We start from the raw sequence: 20217 nt of genomic DNA on the forward strand, positions 1-20217 counted from the left end.
GGTCTCCTACAAAGTGTCTGTTACCACACAAGGGCTTCCTTCTCTCACAATGGAAATTACAAGAGTTCCCAATGAATTACCTACAAACCTAAATGTTAATTTGGTAGAAAACAGGGGCCTTACCCCCTATACTTATTCCAAAAATTACAGTAATCATACAGAATACCCCAGGCACGTTCCTACCCATCTCTCCCTCCCCTCTGTCTTCTACAGAAATGTTACTTTGGGAGAGGAACAATACCCAGAGGTGGGGTGGGCGGGCAATGGGGATGCTTAATGCAGAGACACACCAGCCACATCTCAAGCCCATCTTAACCCCAAGCACACACACTCCCCAGCACAGGAAGTAATAATAAACGCCCCTTAATTTCTGCTAGTTCTCTCCCTCTCTACCCCCCTTGAGCACCAGGAGGCTAGCATGCAGCGCTGCGTGGCACCCCGTTCTAAAGACACAAGCAGCGAGAATGGAGATCCTATGAAGAAATCCCAAGTCTAGGTTTGTGTTTAGCATGCTTCATCAGCCAAGCCAATGTGCTTCGGGCAACGGGGTAGGACAGCGAGCGCCTTTTCTGTGGTGGCGTTGTGAATGTTGTAGTAGTTACTCCAATGTAATAGAATTTAATTATGCATGGGGGGCTGAATACTTTTTAAATGAGTAATTAGTACCCCTCAAAAGGATGGTATTGATCTCTCAATCCTAACTGGTACCCGAGAAGGCTAAGAAAAACACTTGAAAGACAGAGCTGCAGTCGCCATGAACTCAAAGATTCCTATAGGTGCAGTTGCTGACTGATCTGAATCCACAGATGTGGTGACCAGGCCTTAGATGAATTAAGAATAACTCTCTGCTGCATGCCTTTAATCCCAGCACTTGGGAGGCAGAGGCAGGTGGATTTCTGAGTTCGAGGCCAGCCTGGTCTACAGAGAGAATTCCAGGATAGCCAGGGCTACACAGAGAAAAGAATAAGGCTCCATTATAATAACCTACCATTATTAGCCTAACCACTCGTTAGAGAAGAAATCAGAACCTTATGAGGGTTGGGAAATGAAGTGCTCAGTGAGATGCTAACTCTGACTGAATAAAACTCAGAGCTTGCAGGTGGGGTTGGCACACACCTTTAATCTGAGCACTCGGGCAGAGGAGGCAGGCAGGTCTCTGAGTTCCAGGCTATCTGGTTTATAGATAGGGGTCACACAGAGAAACCCTATTACGACAGCCCCCCCAACATTCCCCTGCACACACACAAAGTTTAAACTATGAAGTAAAACCATAATAAATACAAAGAAGAGCATGAAGCCACGCTTCATCCCACTTCTGCTCACAGACACTGGTTTTTCGGGTGGCTACATGTGCCTCTCTCCATTGTCTCTCAAGGGACCTTAGGTGGGGTCCTATTGCTTCTCTTGTGACTACAGCTGTGCCTGCTCACTCCTCCCGGCTTATCCCTCCAGTGTTGCCTCTGTGGATGAGCCATTCTCTTTGTTACCTGGTCCCCTCCCTTCCTCTGATCTTGCACATGCACATAGAGTGACCTATGCTGGCTCCTCTCTCCTCCAGAGCATCCGGAAGCTCCTTGGGGAGCAATCTGAACCCCAGAAGCTGAAAACACAGATCTCTTCAAAAGAAGTACCTGTCCCCCTCCCCCCATCCTATCACTACCACTCAGACCAACCCTGTGGCAGCCTCAGGTGCTCCCAAAGATGTCAGCACCTGCCCTGCAGGCTGATCAGACTCCCAGGACCCACCCCTGTAACCGTTTCTACCAGATTCCCTCGACCCCTCAAACGCACTTCATTACAAAGTCAGCTTCGCCTGGTTACATTTGTAACAGCATCACAGCAGGACTATGATACAGTGACTGGACTGAAAAGTGTCCAGCAGCTTCCCACAAAGAACAAGATGCCTGGAACCCTAGGCCAGAGCGTCTGCCAGAGTGATGTCAGAAAGGAAGCTCTGTGACACTTCATCATGGGCAAGGCAGGGGGCGTTTAAATTGTGACAGCTTTGGGCTTGGATAAAGAGGACACAGAGGGGGAAAAATACTGGGGTCAGGTGTGCTTTCTTGTTTGTGACTCTTCTGATGACGGGAGCTTTAGATGCCTGGAAGGTATGTGTGTGCTACTAATTTGGTTTTGTTTAGAAAGAAAGAAAGGAAGATAGGCAGATAGACAGACAGACTGTGTCTTAGTTAGGGTTTTACTGCTGTGAACAAACACTATGACCAAGGCAACTCTTATAAGGACAACATTTAATTGGGGCTGGCTTACAGAGGTTCAGTCCGTTATCATTAAGGTGGGAACATGGCAGCATCCAGGCAGACACGGTGCAGGAGGAGCTGAGAGTTCTACATCTTCATCTGAAGGCTGCTAGCAGAAAACTGACTTCCAGGCAGCTAGGAAGAGGGTCCTAAAGCCCATGACCACAGTGACATACCTTCTCCAACAATGAGGATCTGAGACAACAATTTTCTCTCTAAATTGCTCCGTGCTTCTCAAACATAGTAGAGATAGAAAACGTTCAGTGGACAGGGTGGCACACACCTGTAACCCCAGCCACTCAAGAGTCTGAGGCTGGGGGATAGAGATTTCAAAGACAGCTTGGGCTATGTCATCCATTCTGAGTTAAGCTGTGTAACTGAATGAGATAGCTCTCAAAAAGATTTTCAAAGGAGGTTGGAGAGCTGGGAAATTCAGCTTAGTAATAAGATGATCTTTGAACATGTGTGGTCCCTGGGGTTGGGAAGAGAAAGAAAAACATCAAGGTCCTTCCAGTTCTATGTCTGTCTTCTCCTCTGTCAAAGTCTGTGTTTGACAATGACCACAATAAACAAATTGGTAATTGACTGACTCTTCCTGGAGACACAGGGAGCCAGCTCCAGGGTAGGTCCTTTATCATCTTATTCATAAGAGGAGCCCCTAACCCCTCGGAGTCGGCATTGTCAACCTCACTTTCCAGAGGAGGAAAGTAAGCCAGGAATGCACCGGTCACCATTTTCCAGAGTCGGAGGAGGCTCAGCCTTGATCTGAGGCATTTGAAGTTTAAGGCCTGCACTCTCCTTTGATAAAGAAACTTGCCCTCAGACCATCTCCTAGGAGTGGAACCTCCTCCTCTGGCAGTTGTGCTCATTTGTTGAGTTCTTGGACATCGCCTGCAATGCTATAAGAACAGCGCCCATCTCCATACTGACAGCCAACCATGAGGGGAACTAGTGGCTATGGCTGTTACGTCCTCCTCGTCCAGCAAGAAAGACGCAACGACACAACCTCTTCCTTTTTGCAGTTTATTTCAGGAACCTTTTAACAATGCTTCTTCCTCCTGCTCCTCCTGCCTGCTTCTCCTACCTCTGCCTTCTTCCTCCTTTTCTAATCTTATGCCTCCTGTCGCTCCTGCCTCTCTGGAGCCATTACTTAAGCTCTGCCTCCTGGCCCACCCACCGCTGTTGAGTACTCCCAAGCTTAGCCAATCCCAATGGGCCACGCAGCAAAAGCGGATAGATCACCAGATGCGGAAACAACCAATGGTAACAAGCTTAGCCAAATAAGGGCTTTGTTTACGAGGCCGCTCACTTCTCTCGGAGCTCGGCTCTCCACATATGGCCAAGGCACTGGGCAGGACACTGATCTTGAGTTTAGTAGTAGTTTCCTGTCATGCCGCAAGAGAAACCTAAATGGGGTACAAAGTGAAGAATTGCTTTAACAAGCGTAGCAATCAGGTTTGAGGCCAGGCAATACTTTCAAAACCTCCAGTAAGAATGGAGGAACAGGCATTCCCGGAGCTTTACCTTTGAATCAGGAAAAGGCCGTGTCAAGGCCCACCTCCCCCCAGACTCGAGCCTGTATGTTTCTTGTGGGGCTCTTGGGTGGGTAGTGGGATTCTCAACCCCTCGAAGACTCGGAGTTCATTTCCTGCTAGGTTGGATGATGTGAGCCCCACAACCAGAAATCACCCTGTGGATTACTGGGTGTCTCAGGAGACATCAATGATCAGAATCAGCAAGCCAGATGTCAGCCTATGCGTGGGCTTTGAGCTAAACCACTGCTTTCTGCAGCTTCTCCCACAGAAATCGTCTGAGCCAACGGGCGTTCCTAAGAGCAGAGGAGCTGGGCCACCTCGGTGCCTCCCACCATGTCACAGGGCATTCATTGTCCACTCCGTTCATGATGCTGGGGGTCATGGTGGCAGCACCGACGGAAATTACTATTTATTTATTTATTTATTGTTTGAGACCTGCCATTTCCATAGTAACAGCCAAGATCTCAACAACACTAACCTAGCACACACTGGAGCGGAACTCCTTCTCGGATGACAACTGAGAGGTTTTTGATGTATAGCTTTGTCTTCTCCAACCGGATGCAAATATTTAATGCAAGGTTTGAATCCAGGATGCAGATTAGTGTCTAAACTATCGTCTAGGTATACGAGGCTCCAAACGGAGCCTAGCGGACTCTGAAAACAGACCCGACTCACTCTGTTTTTCAGTCCTGCTTCTGTTGGCCACTCTAGAAAGGTTGTTTGTTTCTGTAGCCCAGGCTAGCCTCAAAACTCTCTATATAGCTGAATTGGGCCTCCACCAGAGCACATGCTCCAGAAAGGCCTAGCTATAGAACAGAGAGCCTGTGTCTGCTCGGCCTGCGTGAGTTCATAGCTGAAGAGGAATCTTTACTGTCCACAGTAGATCTAATGAAAAGGGGCTCTGCTGCCCGAGCCTTTGTGTACCAGGATGTCTCTCCAGCCTGTTATGAGCCTGGCTGGCATCTAGTTTGCTGAACTCACACATGGGTGCCTCAGGACAGAACTGTCTTTAAGCTTAATAGGAACGTTTAAAGGTGGTTCACGGTCCACACGGGCCTGTGACTAAATATTTTAACGGTATTTCTTAATACTCCGAGGACTTGGACAAAAAAACAAAACAAACAAAAAACAAAAACAAACAAACAAAAAATATAACTTACAAGAAGTCCCTATGCCCTAAAACCTAAAAAGGGACAATGAGCCATCTGCCCCTGGCTCTTTCCCATCTTGTCAGGCAGCTGAGGACTTCGGAGCCTAGAGCCTCATGCTTCGGGAGTTCAACATCACTACACTTCAGAGATTTTTTTTTCTCATCTAGAGCCCACATCTTCGTCCCCATGAGCCAAAGGGTAAAACCCTGTACAAGCGCCCCCTGCAGGAGAGACAAGTGAACAGCTCCTGCTGAAGCTGTCAGGTCAGCAGAGAGGCACAGTTTAGGTTACAAGGGGTTAAAAGTAAAATTAAACGGTTACCCACAATCCCTTCTGCCAGATACGTTCTTAAGTTCCAGTTGCCTATTTCATCAAGGTCTAAGCTTTTAGAGGAAATGTGGGCTTGCATTAGAGAAAAGGGTGAATGCCTACTCTTTGATGCCTGGGCCGGACATTGATAGTTTACATTTATATACTTCTCTGTTGAACTTGCTTGAGGTTCTTCTGCTGGGGTTTTGTTCTAATGTTGAAATTCCCTCTCACAAAGCTGTTGTGGGATTGCCCGTGGTAGCATCCTTGAGGCACTGTCCCTGTGCTTGAAGTGCCTGGTGCTTTTGCCATGAGGCGCATCTCAGACGCCCCTGCAGCCTATGCATACAGACTTGCTTGTTAGGGAAGAGGAACGGAGCCGGGCAGAGGTGGCTCACGCCTTTAATCCCAGCACCTGGGAGGCAGAGGCAGGTGGATTTCTGAGTTCGAGGCTAGTCTGGTCTACAGAGTGAGTTCCAGGACAGCCAGGGCTACACAGAGAAACCCTGTCTCGAAAAACGTTAAAAAAAAAAAAAAGGAGGAGGAGTGGGATGCTCCATGGCAACAGCCAATCAAACTCCAGCGTCCCGGTGCCCTGGTCATACTGACTCTGTTGAACAGGCTTGCTCTGACCATTTTTTGCGTTCTTTGTGAAGATGACACGAACACACCAGTCTCCTTTCTGTCCCTCGTGATTAACGAGATACCCCCCCCCAACTCTCCCCCAACACACACACATATACCAATGCCAAAGCGCAGCTGTGCTTTCTACTGGCTGAAATGAAAGTGCAGCCCGGGTCATTCTTCGCAAAGACCCTGCTGCCACATGGGAGGTAAAGATATCACCTTGCAAAGATGACGATACTCTTTCCTGCTAGCTCCTCTCTCCTTGGTACCTCACAGGATCCCTGGTGCATCCTGGGTGCTTGGAAGTTTGCGGATGGTCAATAAAGATCCCTAGGTTCACAATGGCTTTAATTCCTATAACCTTTTACTGCAGTGGTTCTCAACCCATGGGTCACAACCCCTTTGAGGATCAAACGACCGTTTCACTGGGGTCACCTAAGACCACTGAAAACCCCAGATATTTATACTACAGTTTATAAACAGCAAAATCACAGTCGTGAAGTACCAACAAACATAATTTTATGACTGGGGTCACAACTGTATTAAAGGGTCTCAGCATTAGGAAGGTTGAGAACCACTATCTTACTGGATCCCTTAATATAGCGAATTCCCATCAAAATGAAGGCTAGATGAGATATTCTGAGTCAAGCCGTTGAGATCTCAGTCTCCTACCTGTCAGATTGCCTTGGTTCAAATGGGAGTGGTCTGGAATCTAATGGGATGCTATAAACTATGTCATCCAGGTCCCGCCATCTGTCATCAGATCTGCTGGCTCTTGGCTTTTCATTTTTCATTTAGATTTCTTCTGGCCTATAAAAATATTTATTGGGAATTTTTATTTTTTCAGATAATAACAGGTTTTTCCATGGTGGTCAATATTTGGAAGACGAACGCATAGCCTGCTGCGGTTCAGGGACACACCCTCCGTTCCTTGTTTTATCCCCAAGTTATATTTCCCATCGCGGCCACTCACACATTTTCCTTTTCGTCTGGAATTTGAGGCATGGTGGCCCACAGGCACTTCCATCTGTGAGGGCCCTACATTGTCTTTGTCCTGTTTTTCTTGGCTCAGATGAACAGAAAGGCCCCAGGGAATGGAAAATCTTAGCTAATCTTTTTCTTATTTAACTTTTCTAAAGTATTTTCCTTGGAGACGAACTCAACCAAGTCTTCTGGGACATTTCCTTCCTCCATCCATTCCAAAAATTTTCGAACACCAGGACTAACTCAGCTGAAGCCACCGGGTTCCTCCTGCCCCAAGGGCCACTATTTGTTCTGGACCACTCCCTCTGTCCTCTGATAAAGTTCCCACTCTTCTCTCTTGCCCAGGAAACAAAGCTATGAGGTCACCTGGCCACCAAGATAAGATTTAAGTGTCCTAGCAGATTTCCAGGACGATGAGGGCAACAGCTGAGCTGTTCAGGGACTTCCTGTCCCTGACACAGAAAGCCATACTGTGTAGTGGTTTGGTTTGAATGTGCCTGGCACAGGGAGAGGCACTATTAGGAGGTGTGGCCTTGTTGGAGTAGGTGTGACCTTGTTAGAGTAGGTGTGGCTTTGTTGGAGGAAGTGTTGCAGGCTTAAAACCCTTCTCCTAGTTGTCTTGAAGTCAGTCTTCTCCTAGCAGCCTTCAGATGAAGATGTAGAACTCTCAGCTCCTCCTGTACCATGCCTGCCTGGATGCTGCCACGTTCCTCCTCCCTTGATGATAATGGACTGAACCTCTGAACCTGTAAGCCAGCCCCAATTTAATGTTATTCTTAGAGAAGTTGCCTTGGTCATGGTGTCTGTTCACAGCAGTAAAACCCTAACTAAGACACACTGTAAACAGTGGAGAGCAGCCGGGCGGTGGTGGCGCACGCCTTTAATCCCGGCACTTGGGAGGCAGAGGCAGGCAGATTTCTGAGTTCGAGGCCAGCCTGGTCTAAAGAATGAGTTCCAGGACAGCCAGGGCTATACAGAGAAACCCTGTCTCAAAAAAATAAATAAATAAAAATTAAAGTTGGAGAACAAACTTCTCTCTGGAGCATAGCTTCCTTCTGCAATAGTACAACACCTAATGATCAGTGTGTACATAGGGCATTGTTATACAATGCGTGTGAGTGTGTGCGTGCACGTGTGTGTCTTTATTGGGAACATAAAAATAATGGAAGGGCTCCAGGATCAATTCCCAGGACCCACATGGTGGCTCACATGGTGGCTGTCTCCAGCCCAGCAACTCAGACCCGCTCTTCTAGTCTCCACAGTTAGTACACATACAGTGCACAGACATACAGGCAGGCAACACACCCATTTGCATAAAGCAAAAAAAATTAAAAAAGAAAACGTGTTTTCTATTCTCTGGCATGAGCCACAGGATTTTTTTTTTTTTTTTTAATTTTTCATATCAGGGTTTCTCTGTGTAGCCCTGGTTGTCCTGGAACTCACTCTGTAGACCAGGCTGGCCTTGAACTCAGAAATCTTCCTGCCTCTGCCTCCCAAGTGCTGGGATTAAAGGCGTGCGCCACCACTAGGATTCTAATAGCCACGTGTTCATTTTCCTAATAATACATATCAAATGCCTGTTAGGTGCTATAGAAATGAGACACTGACCATGTAGGCCCCAGGAATCCACTTCAGTTGCTCAGCATCTCCCAGCCCATCTTCCACTTGTCAGACAAAGCTGATTGAATCCTGACGTCTAGGCCGCCCTGACAGGAAGGACCCATAACGTGAAAGCTAAAGAACCAAACTCCCATCGTCCTCAGCTTCCTCTCCAAACCTGATATGCTCCACTGGTCTCTGCGGTGTGGGTGGGAGAAGGGGGAGGGAGTGGGAGGGCAGACCAAGGCATTGTTTACGAGGTTTAAGGCAAAGATCCAACTTCAGTCACGTGTGCAGAGGGCAGACATTTCAATGGCGTTAAAACAGACACTCTTAAGTGTAGTTGCAACCAGATCACTTAAGAAAATGTTTCTCACCGGGCGGTGGTGGCGCACGCCTTTGATCCTAGCACTTGGGAGGCAGAGACAGGCAGATTTCTGAGTTCGAGGCCAGTCTGGTCTATAGAGTGAGTTCCAGGACAGCCAGGGCTATACAGAGAAACCCTGTCTTGAAACCGCCCCCCCCCCCCAAAAACAGAAAATGTTTCTCTAGCTGTCAGTTTTATCTTATAAAATTACCTCGCGCATCTGTACTAACAACATTGTTTGTGGTGGTGTTTAAATATAGAAAAGTTTCAGAAACAAATATATATATACCTCACACACACACAGAGTTTCTCCCCAGTTACCCTCTTATTGAAAAATATTTGTCAGAACTAAGATTCCAACCTGGAAGCTGGAGGGTCGTCTCAGCATGAAGGGCTGAGAGTCTCTGGTCAAGTTTGAGGTTTCCCGGAAGTTTTCCTTCACCTATGGAAGGACAGCTTACTTGAAGACCAAATGTAGTTGTGAGCTTGTGACATTAACTAATGGGATGTCACCTGTATTACGCAAACTTTTTTAAAATTTAAATTGAATTTAAAAGTAACCCATAGGATGGGGCTGGAGAGATGGCTCAGTGGTTAAGAGCACCAACTGTTCTTCTGAAGGTCCTGAGTTCAAATCCCAGCAACCACATGGTGGTTCACAACCATCTGTAATAAGATCTGACACCCTCTTCTGGAGTGTCTGGAGACAGCTAAAAATATACTTACATATAATAAATAAATAAAAAAAAGTAACCCATAGGTGTAGTTTTTTTTTTAATTAGACAGAAGAACCTGAAATTTGAAATTCACTTCTCCCCCCCCCTTCCAAATCCAAAAATTCATGAAATCATCGTTTTAAGTAGCTTGTGGGTTTTAGAGGGGCTATGGGCTTGCTTGTTTAGCTTGATGGCTGTATCCCTGTGTCTCTGGGTGGGGCTGTTTGCCAGCATGAAAGTTAAGAAACTGGACTCAAGGAAACACTAAGAACTCCCGTATCTGTCAGTTCTGTTTTCCCCGGGTCAAGCTTTGAAATGTCTCTTTCCTAATCACTGTCTGTCTTTGGTGGTCCTATTAACTCTGGTCTTGCTGACTTTTCATCCTCACTACTTTTCTTCAAACGCTGTTAGATTCCCACTTACAATGGGAGTCCAAGGCTGATTATTATCGGGGCCTAGACCGGTTTTCTGGAAGGTTAGGTAATTTTGCTGCAAAGAACAGAAGTAGGTCTAGATTAAGCGGATGAAGAGTGTGATGTTTGTTGGAGGAAATTGCAAGGGACAGGCAGTGCGAGGGTAAAGAATGGCCGCTGAGGAAATCACCTGGAGCACGAAGCAGTGAGTCAGATCCCCTGAGATGGTGAGGGGTGCCAAGTGGGGGGTGCCAGGATTCGGGGATTCAGGGATACCACATAGGGAGATGTGGGGGATGCAGGGGTATGGGGATCACCCACACATGTGAATATCACACACACATAAAGGGGATCATATGTACAGAATCTTTGGGATTTCTTCTTCTTCTTCTTCTTTTCTTCTTCTTCTTCTTCTTCTTCTTCTTCTTCTTCTTCTTCTTCTTCCTCCTCCTCCTCTTCCTCTTCCTCCTCCTCCTCTTCCTCTTCCTCTTCCTCTTCTTCTTCTTCTCCTTCTCCTTCTCCTCTTCCTCCTCCTCCTCCTTCTTCCTTCTTTTTCCTCTCTTCTTCCTCCTCCTCTTCTTCTTCTTCCTCCTCCTCCTTCTTTCTTCTCTGGCTAAGACTTCTATGACTATGTTGAGTGGAAGTTGCACAAGTACACTTGACTGTTTCATTTCAGATTTCCGGGGAAAGACTTTTAACATCCAGTATAATGCCAGTTTGGGTTATCATGCCTACACTGTATCCTATTGAGGCATACATCTTCTCTACCATAAACTTTGGAAATTTTTATCGCAAGAGGACATTGAATTTTGCCAAATAGTTTTCTGTCTCTATGGTCCAGTCCTCTTCCTCATTTGTTAGTGTGACATATCCATTTTAGCAAGTGTTGAACCACTTTTGCATTCCTGGATTGAATCCCATTTGGCTGGAATGAGCAATCTTTTGATATACGGTTGAATTCTGTTTACAAGTATCTTCTGTGGGGAGGTGCGATTTTACTCATCAGGGATGCTGGTCTACAGCTGTATTATTGTGTGCGTTCTTGTCTGGTGTCAGAGTCAGAGTTAGACTCAACTAAAATGAATCTGGAGTAGGGGGTGAGGGTGGTACACATCTGTAATCCCAGCATTTAGAAGGGGGAGGCAGGAGGATGAGGACTTGAAAGTCACCCCTCCAGGAAGTAGTGAGTTTGAGGCTAGCCTGAACAGGGTGAGACCAAATAAACCAATTAGGGGAGGAAAAAGAGTTGGGATGGTTTTCTTACTTCCCACCTCTGTGAAATGTTGAGATGTCGTCACCCATGCTCAAAAGTGACGGAGAAACAGCTTTTATCGTACCTCATGGAGTGTAATGTGAACCCGCTAGTCCAGAGCTGCCACACAAGAGGACTCGGGCACTTCTGTTTTAGCACAGGGTATTACTAGTCAGTCCGGGTTTTCTATTTCTCTAACCTCGGTGGATGTATGTCTGGGAATTTAGTGGTTCCCTGTAGGCTATTCAAAGCACTAGTTGGTGCTTTCTCAACAGTGGTCTTTTTTTTTATGACTCTTTGTAATTATATGTTATTATGTATTTATTATGTATGTAATTATTATTTATGTATTATGTATTTAGATATTTTTGTTCTTGTGCAAAAAGGGTTCTTAACTAATAAACTAACTTGTTTGCTCTAATAGAATAATTTTCCATTTTTTCCCCTGCTATAACCTTCACCATATAATCAATTCCCTCCAATTTGGGGTTTAGCTTCTGTTTTGATCAACAGTCAAACTGTCTTGAACAACCAAAAACCTAACTCATAACACTCAACGACTATGAAATACAGTCTTGTATTTCTATTTTTTTTTTTTTTTGTTTTGTTTTGTGTTTTTGAGACAGGGTTTCTCTTTCTATCCCTTGCTGTCCTAGAACTCACTCTGTAGACCAGGCTGGCCTCAAACTCAGAAATCCGCCTGCCTCTGCCTCCCAAGTTCTAGGATTAAAGGTGTGTGCCACCACCGCCCGGCAGAAGGACTGATATTGTTCTTGTGGAACACCTGGGCTAGTTTCTAGAAGAGCTAACTCCAGACAGAGTGGGCCAGCCCTTCCCAGCATGCTTCCCTCCATTTCTCTAACCCATCCCTCTCTACCCTGACATCATCTGCCACAGGGTCCTCACTGAGCAACACTGGCCCCATACATACCCTTGAGTCTCCAAACTGGGGCTTAGATAAGCCCATTTTCTTCGTCAAGTTGTCCATCCCAAAATTAATAATAATACTTCAAGTATATCTTTGAGGTCTACCGTTGGTTTAGTTGAAATCTTTCTACCTTTTACAGTATAGACCTTAATCTTACTCTGTCTATCCTTAGTGAGGAGTTCACCGGGTGTCAGTTATTTGATGTGTCTGTCTATTTCTGTTTCCACTCATTTCGAATCATCTGTTCTCTCTTGACTTCTTGGTCGACTACGGTCACTCAGGAGCCTGCTTAGTACATAACTGTAAAAGTTTCTACCTGTGGCTCTTTCCTCGTTATATCCTGTTGAGAGGATAAAGGATATATTTTTATTTATCACAATTCACTGAAGATGTATCTGATTTTTAAAATTTTTTATTAAGGCCTAAAATTTGGTCTGTGGAATGTTTCATGTGATGGTAAAAATGTGTCGAGTAAGCGGTGGTGGGGCACCCCTTTAATCCCAGCACTTGGGAGGCAGAGGCAGGCAGATTTCTGAGTTCGAGGCCAGCCTGGTCTACAGAATGAGTTCCAGGACAGCCAGGGCTACACAGGGAAACCCTGTCTTGAAAAAAAAAAAAAAAAAGAGATGCCTTTTAAATATGTTAGACTTGTAGACGAATTAATTATACCTATCCCCCTCTGGCTTCCAAGTGAACGAGACTCAGACTATGGTTTATTCATTTACCTTTGCACAGTTACTGAGGGATTACCCCTAATGTAACTTTCTAATGCCAGACTGGCTACTCGTACTCTCCAAATATTTGCTGTTTGTGTGTTTCTGGGTTATTTCTGCCTCATCAGTGTGTCCTAAGGTCCATTTCACTTGGGCACCTGCTTCTGGTCCATCACATCTAATGGAGACCTCATCTTCCCTCCGTCTTCTCCCTCCTCCTCTCTCCTTCCCTCTCTCTACCTCATGGTCCCTCCCTATGACTACCAGTTCGGTCACCCTCTGTTCTCCCCAGTAATTGGCTGTCACCAGTTACTTAACCAATGGTTTTTAATTGGGGACCAAGGCTTACACAGCAAAGGTTGGTGTTCATGGGGATCCACTCATCTTGGGGCAGCCAGATCCTGGGGTATGGAGTTTAGCATTTGACTACATAGCAGTACCGGACTATCACGGAACATAGACTAGTGCTGTATTTGAGGGTTTTTTTTTTTTTAATCTCCGTTTGCTTCTAACAATGAGTGCTTTATATAGCTGGGAGCTCCAATGTTCGGCACAAACATATTTATAATTATTAGAATGTTTTTGGAAAACAATCCCATCAGTATTGTACGACAGCATTGCTTTCCACATCTTCGATGGTGCACGCCTTTAATCCCAGCGCTTGGGACACTTGGGAGGTAGAGGCAGGCAGATTTCTGAGTTCAAGGCCAGCCTGGTCTACAGAGTGAGTTCCAGGACGACCAGAGCTATACAGAGAAACCCTGTCTCGAAAAAACCAAAAAAAAAAAGAAGAAGAAAGAAAGAAAGAAAGAAATTCTGTTTTGTCTGATGTCAACCTTCCCGATGGCTTCTTGTTTCCATTCACAGGGAATATATTTTCCCATCTCTTCAAATGTGGTTTGTGCCTTCAAGGTTGTAGTAAATATTTGATTAGCATAGAGCCCTAGGAGGCAGGGGCCAGGGGCTGGCATTGAATTGTGGAAGCAAACTGAAGCAACTACCCAATTATTGTGGTAATTTGATTGAGAGATGTCCCTCATAGGCTCCTGTATCTAAATGCTGGTTCTCAATTAGTGGTGCTGTTTGGGGCAGTAGCAGAACTTTTAGGAGGTGGCCCCTTGCTGTACATCACTGGAGGAGCGGGGGCTTTGAGGATTTATAGTCTTGCCTTTCCTCCTGTTATTTCTTCTGTGTGGATAAAACATGATCTGCTGGTGTAGGAGGAATGGTGGTAGCCGCCTCTATGTAAACGCAGGGGGCAGGAGTGGGGGAGGGCGCGCAGCCACAAAGACGGTTCTTGCTGGAGGATCTAATTGAAGACTCCCTGAGAAGACCAAGGATTGCTGATGCAGACAATGCCAGCCAACCGGGAACTGCTGTTTAGAAGAGATGCTTCTCTGGGACCTATGGGGCGCAGGTGGAGGGTATTAAAGGAGCTCGCAGCAGCCTTCGGATGAGCTTGCTGCAGCGCTTTTCCACCTGTTCCTGGAGTCAGTGTTGATTCCACACCACCTCAACTCCGACCCCCAGGTAGATAGGGTTAGCAGCGAGTAGTCCAGGGCACGGGCAGCAGGCTGATTTCCTGTTCCTGTTCCCCTTGCTTTCTCGGACTGTTGCCGCGCTGTTTCCGCCATGACAGACTTTCTCCCTCTGGAACCAGAAGCCAAAACAAACCCTTTCTTCTTTAAGTTGCCTTAGCAGGGCTATTTTATCACAGCAGCAGGAAAATAACTAACCCGCTAGGTAGGACATTCCCCTGCTCCCCACCCTACCCCAGCCCGGTACATGGCTCTGGTGTTGTAGCAACACAGACTCAAAGATCTTGGAGAGTCTGCATGGAGAACGGCTTCCAGGACAGACTGCAGTCCGTTTCTAAGTCCAAAAAGCTGCATCTTGGTGTGTTAGAGATGGGGGAAGCACTCAGCAGGCTCCTTTTTGGGGACATCATAGTCACCAAGTTCCAGAAAGCTCTGTGAATTGGGCTTGGGTTTGCTGGGGGCAGCAAGACTTTCCATCCACCAAAGCTTCAGGCATCTACACTAGGGAGGGCTCCTGGGGTGGCTTCCTATCTGCCTGCCTGTTCTGTTGAGGAGGAAATTGCTTTTTCTGCCCTGATGAGCTAGATTAGGAAGCTGTGGTAACTGTTGGAGACTCTCAGTTGCTCTCTCTCTCTCTCTCTCTCTCTCTCTCTCTCTCTCTCTCTCTCTCTCTCTCTCTCTCTCTCTCTCCTCTCCTCTCCCCCCCCCTGCAGCTCCTCTTGCCCTCCTCGTCCCTCAGCTCTCTCCCACTCTGTTCTTTAACCCTCTAATCCAAACATGGGGGTTTAATTTTGTGGGGCATGGGTGTTGGGTGTCTCTAGATAGCCACACTGCTTTACCTAATATGATAGCTTGCTCCTAATTAAAGGCCATCTCTCTCAGTGACAACATCGTCCACACTGCCCAGCGTAGACTTTTGGGAGAGATTCAGTGACTGAGCAATCAGACATCAAACCAGACAGCCTCGTCACACCACAGGGACCTCAGAAATATGGATCCACAGCCGGATCACACTGAAGTTCACGTACATGCCAGACCTTGGTAGTAAAGAGGGAAGACAGGTTTTCACGGTATATATAAAGGAAGGAGAGAACACAGAGGGCTACCTTGGTTTTGTCAGACCCTCGGGGATATCTGGGAAATGGCTGAAGCCAAATTCTGGTTCTTAGTGGCTGAGCAGGAACATCTTGCATCATTCTGGTCCGCACATCTTTGTTGTGATTGATGACGGCCCCATTTTATCTCTTCCTTCAGAGGTCAATCTCTCTTCACGAGGTCCAGCTGCCTTCTCGGTCTCTCTAAATAAATAAACAGCTGGAGAAAGGATAGAATCTTGATTAACTCTGAAGGGCAAGATCGAAGCAGAACAGGATCTGACAAGACGAGCTGGTGCCGAGGACCAAGATCTATTATTGAAACATCCTTGGGAAATCTCTTGGGAATGTAGTAACCTTTGTTTCGTTACTGTTTTCCCCGTTGGTAATCTTGCCATCATTCATAACAGCATCTTACCATGTGTCAATCCAAACGATTCGAGGTCACCAGGGTCATGGTATAAGTTCCTTTTGAATTATTATCCCTCCAGAGGCTTTCTGAGTGTGCCGGGTCACCCACCCATCACTTCAAAGAAAGCACAACACCAGTCACACAAGTTTAAAGCCCACATGGAGGGGGAAGGATGACTTCAACTCAAAGGAAACAAACTTCTTGAATTTTTCCCCCCAGCGTGTCTGCTTTACACAATAATATGCGTTATTTCTTGTTGTGCTGGAATAAATCGCTCCAATAAATCCATATGAGTCGACCGTGTACCAGAACAATACCAGATAGTCACAGCCTGTGAGCTTGTTTGGAAATTTTATCGAGTGTGGCCTATGAGGCACGATGCCACAGCCCTCTCTAATGGGCTGCGGTCCGAGATTCTGGTGTTGGACTCAGAAGCCTGTCCCATTTACAAATTACCGGTAAGGTTATGGGAGTGCTCAGGCCCGGGTAATGATTGAATGTAATTATAAACAGCCAGTGAGCCCCTGGCCAGAAGCTGGTGTTAAACGACTTTGAATTAAATTGTCCTCACACCCCAGCTCCGTGTTGTACAGCCTGAAGCTGGAAATCTGATGGTAAGTGCCTATGTCAATAGATATTGTTAGGAATAGATATTTCCAGGAAACAGAATGCTTTCATAAGGAAGAGGTAAGGTGTGGGAAGAAGTTCACCTTCAAGTCCAACCGCTGTGTGCTGCCAAGGTCTTCCTGCCCCCACGGAACCTGCGATGATGTCATTCCCTACCCGTCAGAACAAGCTGAGTTAGTGGAGAGCTCTGAGCCCCACACAAATACCCCAGCAAGGCTAGGTTTACACTTGGGAATGCTTTATTTGACTTAGAAGACCCCTCCATGTTCTCTTCCTATATTCCCTATCCCTAGGGAAGCAGGGATGGAGTCTTTAGTGACAAAGTCAGAAGGGGCTGACGGGGCCAGGAGATGATGATTTCCTGATCCCGACATCCTCTTTGCTTTCTGCCCATTGAGACATGGTCATCAGTGTGTGTGCATTCCCAGAGCCCGTTCTTTCTCTCCAGCCTCAGCCCACCACAGCAGGACTCCATCCATTCAATGTGCCTCTTTCACAGATCGAATGCCCAGTGTCTTAGGGTTTGCTGCTGTGAACAGGCACCATGACCAAGATAACTCTTACAAAGGCAAACATTTGATTGTGGCTGGCTTACAGGCTCTGAGGTTCAGTCCACTATCATCATGGTGGGAAGCATGGCAGCATCCAGGCAGGCATGGGGCTGGAGAAGGAGCTGAGAGATCTACATCTTGATCGGAAGGCAGCAGGAAACTGTGTCACACTGGATAGAGCTTGAGCATACGAGACCTCAAAGCCCTCCCCTACAGTGACTCACTTCCTCCAACAAGGCCACACACCCTAAAAGTGCCAGTGGTCCAAGCATTCAAATGCATGAGTCTATGGGGCTACACCTATTCCAACCACCACACAGAGTAATCCCTTCTTTGTCAACATAGGGCAAGTGTTAGCCCAGGGTTTTCTACAGACAGGATATATTGCCTGTGACTAGTTAATGTTCAGACATTGAGGTGAAAATGCCATTTATACCCATAATAACTATTATGGTTTGAATGCAAAATGTGTCCCACTGGACAGGTTCATCTCTAGGAACACCTCATCATCAGTTGATGGCGCTATCTGGTGAACAGGGGACCTGGCTGGCAGAAATAGAGTCTTGGAGGTGGGGCTTGAGAATTCATGGATACTTTTGACCCAAGTTATCTCCCTCATGATCTACCGAGATATGAACAAGCAACTTCATAGTCCTACTACCACAGAGAGACACAGCTTCTGCTGCTACAGAGTCTATTAGGCCTTCCTTCCAATAATGCACATTGTCGGTTCAAATCATGGGTCAAAGCCAATCCTTGTCCCCTTAGGTTACTCTCTCAGGTATCTATCACAGCAGTGAGAAACCTTATCAGTACAGTATGGCTGTGTTCTTTACTGAGCTTGCCACTCATACCAGGTGAGAAGAGGACCTCTAGGGAGCACAGACAGGAAGCAGAATATTTCAGTAAATCGCCTGCATCCCTGTGATCCTTGCTGCCTGGGAGGCTGAGGCAGGAGGATCATGGGTTGGCGGCCAGCCTAACTTAGGTAATACAAACAACATTGCCATCACCTTCCCACTAGCTGTGTTTCAAACTCGAGGTTGTGGCTTAGAGCAAACTGCCTGAGATGCTTTATCACCTTATCTGGCATCTTGAGAAAACAGAGAATGGTGAGAAGTATAAATGTTGTTTAAGATGAACATATTCTTCCATTGGCACCTCTCCCCAGCACTGGATGGACCCCCCCCTTATATTTCTAGGTGCTCCTGGACCATCTTGGCTTTCCCCTGGAGCCAGGAGCTCCATTTCTGGGTCAGGAGAGCATCCCTGACTGCTTGGCTAGTCAGGGATGAAGATGTCACGTCTAAGAGCACTTCCAAAATGCTACTACAACAGTATTAAGTGACCATATGATGCTGTCTCGACACTTGCTTGTGAATGTATGGGAGTCAAACCAGGGAAAGGATCTGGTTTTTGTTTTGTTTTTCTGTTTGTTTTTGTTTTTAAATGTTATAGCTACCAGGCAGTGGCACATGGCTTTAATCCTAGCACTTGGGAGGCAGAGGCAGAGGCACGAAAGGAAAAAAGACATTAGGACCCCTTTGGACCAGGCAAGCAGTGCCAAACCCATACGCATGCCCCAGGTGGCTCTTCTTCACATTCACTGATGCCAAGCTGGCTCCAGATAGGTAAAAGATTTCTTGAGGATCTAATTAAATCCTTTGCCCTAGAGGCAAACTTCCCGTGGCTCTCAGGAAAATATGTCTTCTTATGAAGCAAGGCTGCGTCTGTCTGCGCAGAAGCTGTGAGGTTTAGAAAACCTGAGATGACAATCCTTGTCACCCAAGTCCCAAAAAGTTCCCAGTACCCAGGCATGGTGTCATACACCTAGAATTCTAGCACTTGGGAGGCCATAGCAATATCCTCTTGGGGCAGGGGAGGGCAGGCCAGGGGTTGGGGGGAGAGGGAGGAGGAGAAGGGGAGGGAGAGAGGGTGTGCCAGTCCTCAGGTGTCTATATAAATCAAATCTGAAGACTAGCATATGCTAAGCATTAACAGTGAGCGTTGGCAGCCCCAAGTACAGACCTGGATATCGCTGTTATGTCTCGTGTATAGGTGCCTGGTGAGAATTGCTAGTTTCAAAGCCAAGTCTGTATCAATGTGGATGGGCAAGTGTCAGAGAAGCAAAGCTGGGCATCTTGGGAAAACTTGTCTAGTTATCTCCTTTAATCCTCATAACTCCTGAGGAGTGGCTTGACAGATGAGGGAATTGAATGTCCAATTGGTGAAGTAACCATGCAGCTACCAAATGATGAAGGTATGCCATGGTGCTTCTTTTAAATGTCTTCCATTCACTACAATAATAGTGAAAATAGCAGTATTTCTTTTTACTACTGTTGTCTGGACTATGATTAGGGCATTCATATATTCTGTCACGCATTAACTTGTTCTCACTGGGAGTAACTATTCTTGACGTCTGTCTTAGTTAGGGTTTTACCGCTGTGAGCAGACACCATGACCAAGGCAACTCTTATAAGGACAACATTTAATTGTGGGGCTGGCTTACAGGCTCAGAGGTTCAATCCATTATCATCAAGGCAGGGACATGGCAGCATCCAGGCAGGCATGGTACACGAGGAGCTGAGAGTTCTACATCTTCATCTGAAGGCTGCTAGGAGCCTTCCAGGCAGCTGGGAGGGAGGTCTCTCAAAGCCCACGCCTACAGTAACACACTTCCTCTAACAAAGCCACGCCTACTCCAACAAGACCACACCTCCTAATAATGCCACTCCCTGGGTCAAGCCTATTCAAACCACCACATCGTCCCAGTTTATAAGTAAGAAAACTACAGGCAGGGTGTTTTGACAACCTGCTTGTGGCCTCATGCACCAGCAGGACCAGTGGCCCTTAAATCAAGGATGTACCTCCAGTTCTCCAGTCTATGACTCCCACATTCTGTGGGCTCCTTTTCCATATTCAGGAAGTAAATACTTAAAAAAAAAAAAAAGCTTCAAACATTCTGTACAGAAAGTATTACAAAAGTCTAGAATGTCATCAGTAAACTTCTAATGTGAAATGGGCTAACCTGTTAGGCATAAGAGAGATGATACTACCTAAAGGCTGAATAAGGAAGGTCTTATGGCTGGGTGGTGGTGGCACACGCCTTTAATCCCAGCACTTGGGAGGCAGAGGCAGGTGGA

The 20217-nt window shown here is 46.4% G+C and overlaps 2 long non-coding RNA genes across 2 annotated transcripts; one reads left to right on the forward strand and one right to left on the reverse strand.

The window, feature by feature from the left end:
- Positions 1 to 2003: 2003 nt before the first annotated feature.
- LOC116074940 lies at positions 2004 to 16184 on the forward strand. Its single transcript, XR_004112357.1, has 2 exons — positions 2004 to 2108; positions 15645 to 16184. It is a non-coding gene; the product is annotated as an uncharacterized LOC116074940 (long non-coding RNA).
- LOC116074941 lies at positions 13711 to 16675 on the reverse strand. The gene is made up of 3 exons (XR_004112358.1): positions 16607 to 16675; positions 15497 to 15704; positions 13711 to 14502 (listed from the first exon to the last, which is right to left on the reverse strand). It is a non-coding gene; the product is annotated as an uncharacterized LOC116074941 (long non-coding RNA).
- Between the last annotated feature and the right edge of the window lie 3542 nt (positions 16676 to 20217).

The sequence above is a fragment of the Mastomys coucha genome, unplaced genomic scaffold (genome assembly GCF_008632895.1).
Source record: "Mastomys coucha isolate ucsf_1 unplaced genomic scaffold, UCSF_Mcou_1 pScaffold3, whole genome shotgun sequence".
Classification (NCBI taxonomy): Eukaryota; Metazoa; Chordata; class Mammalia; order Rodentia; family Muridae; genus Mastomys; species Mastomys coucha.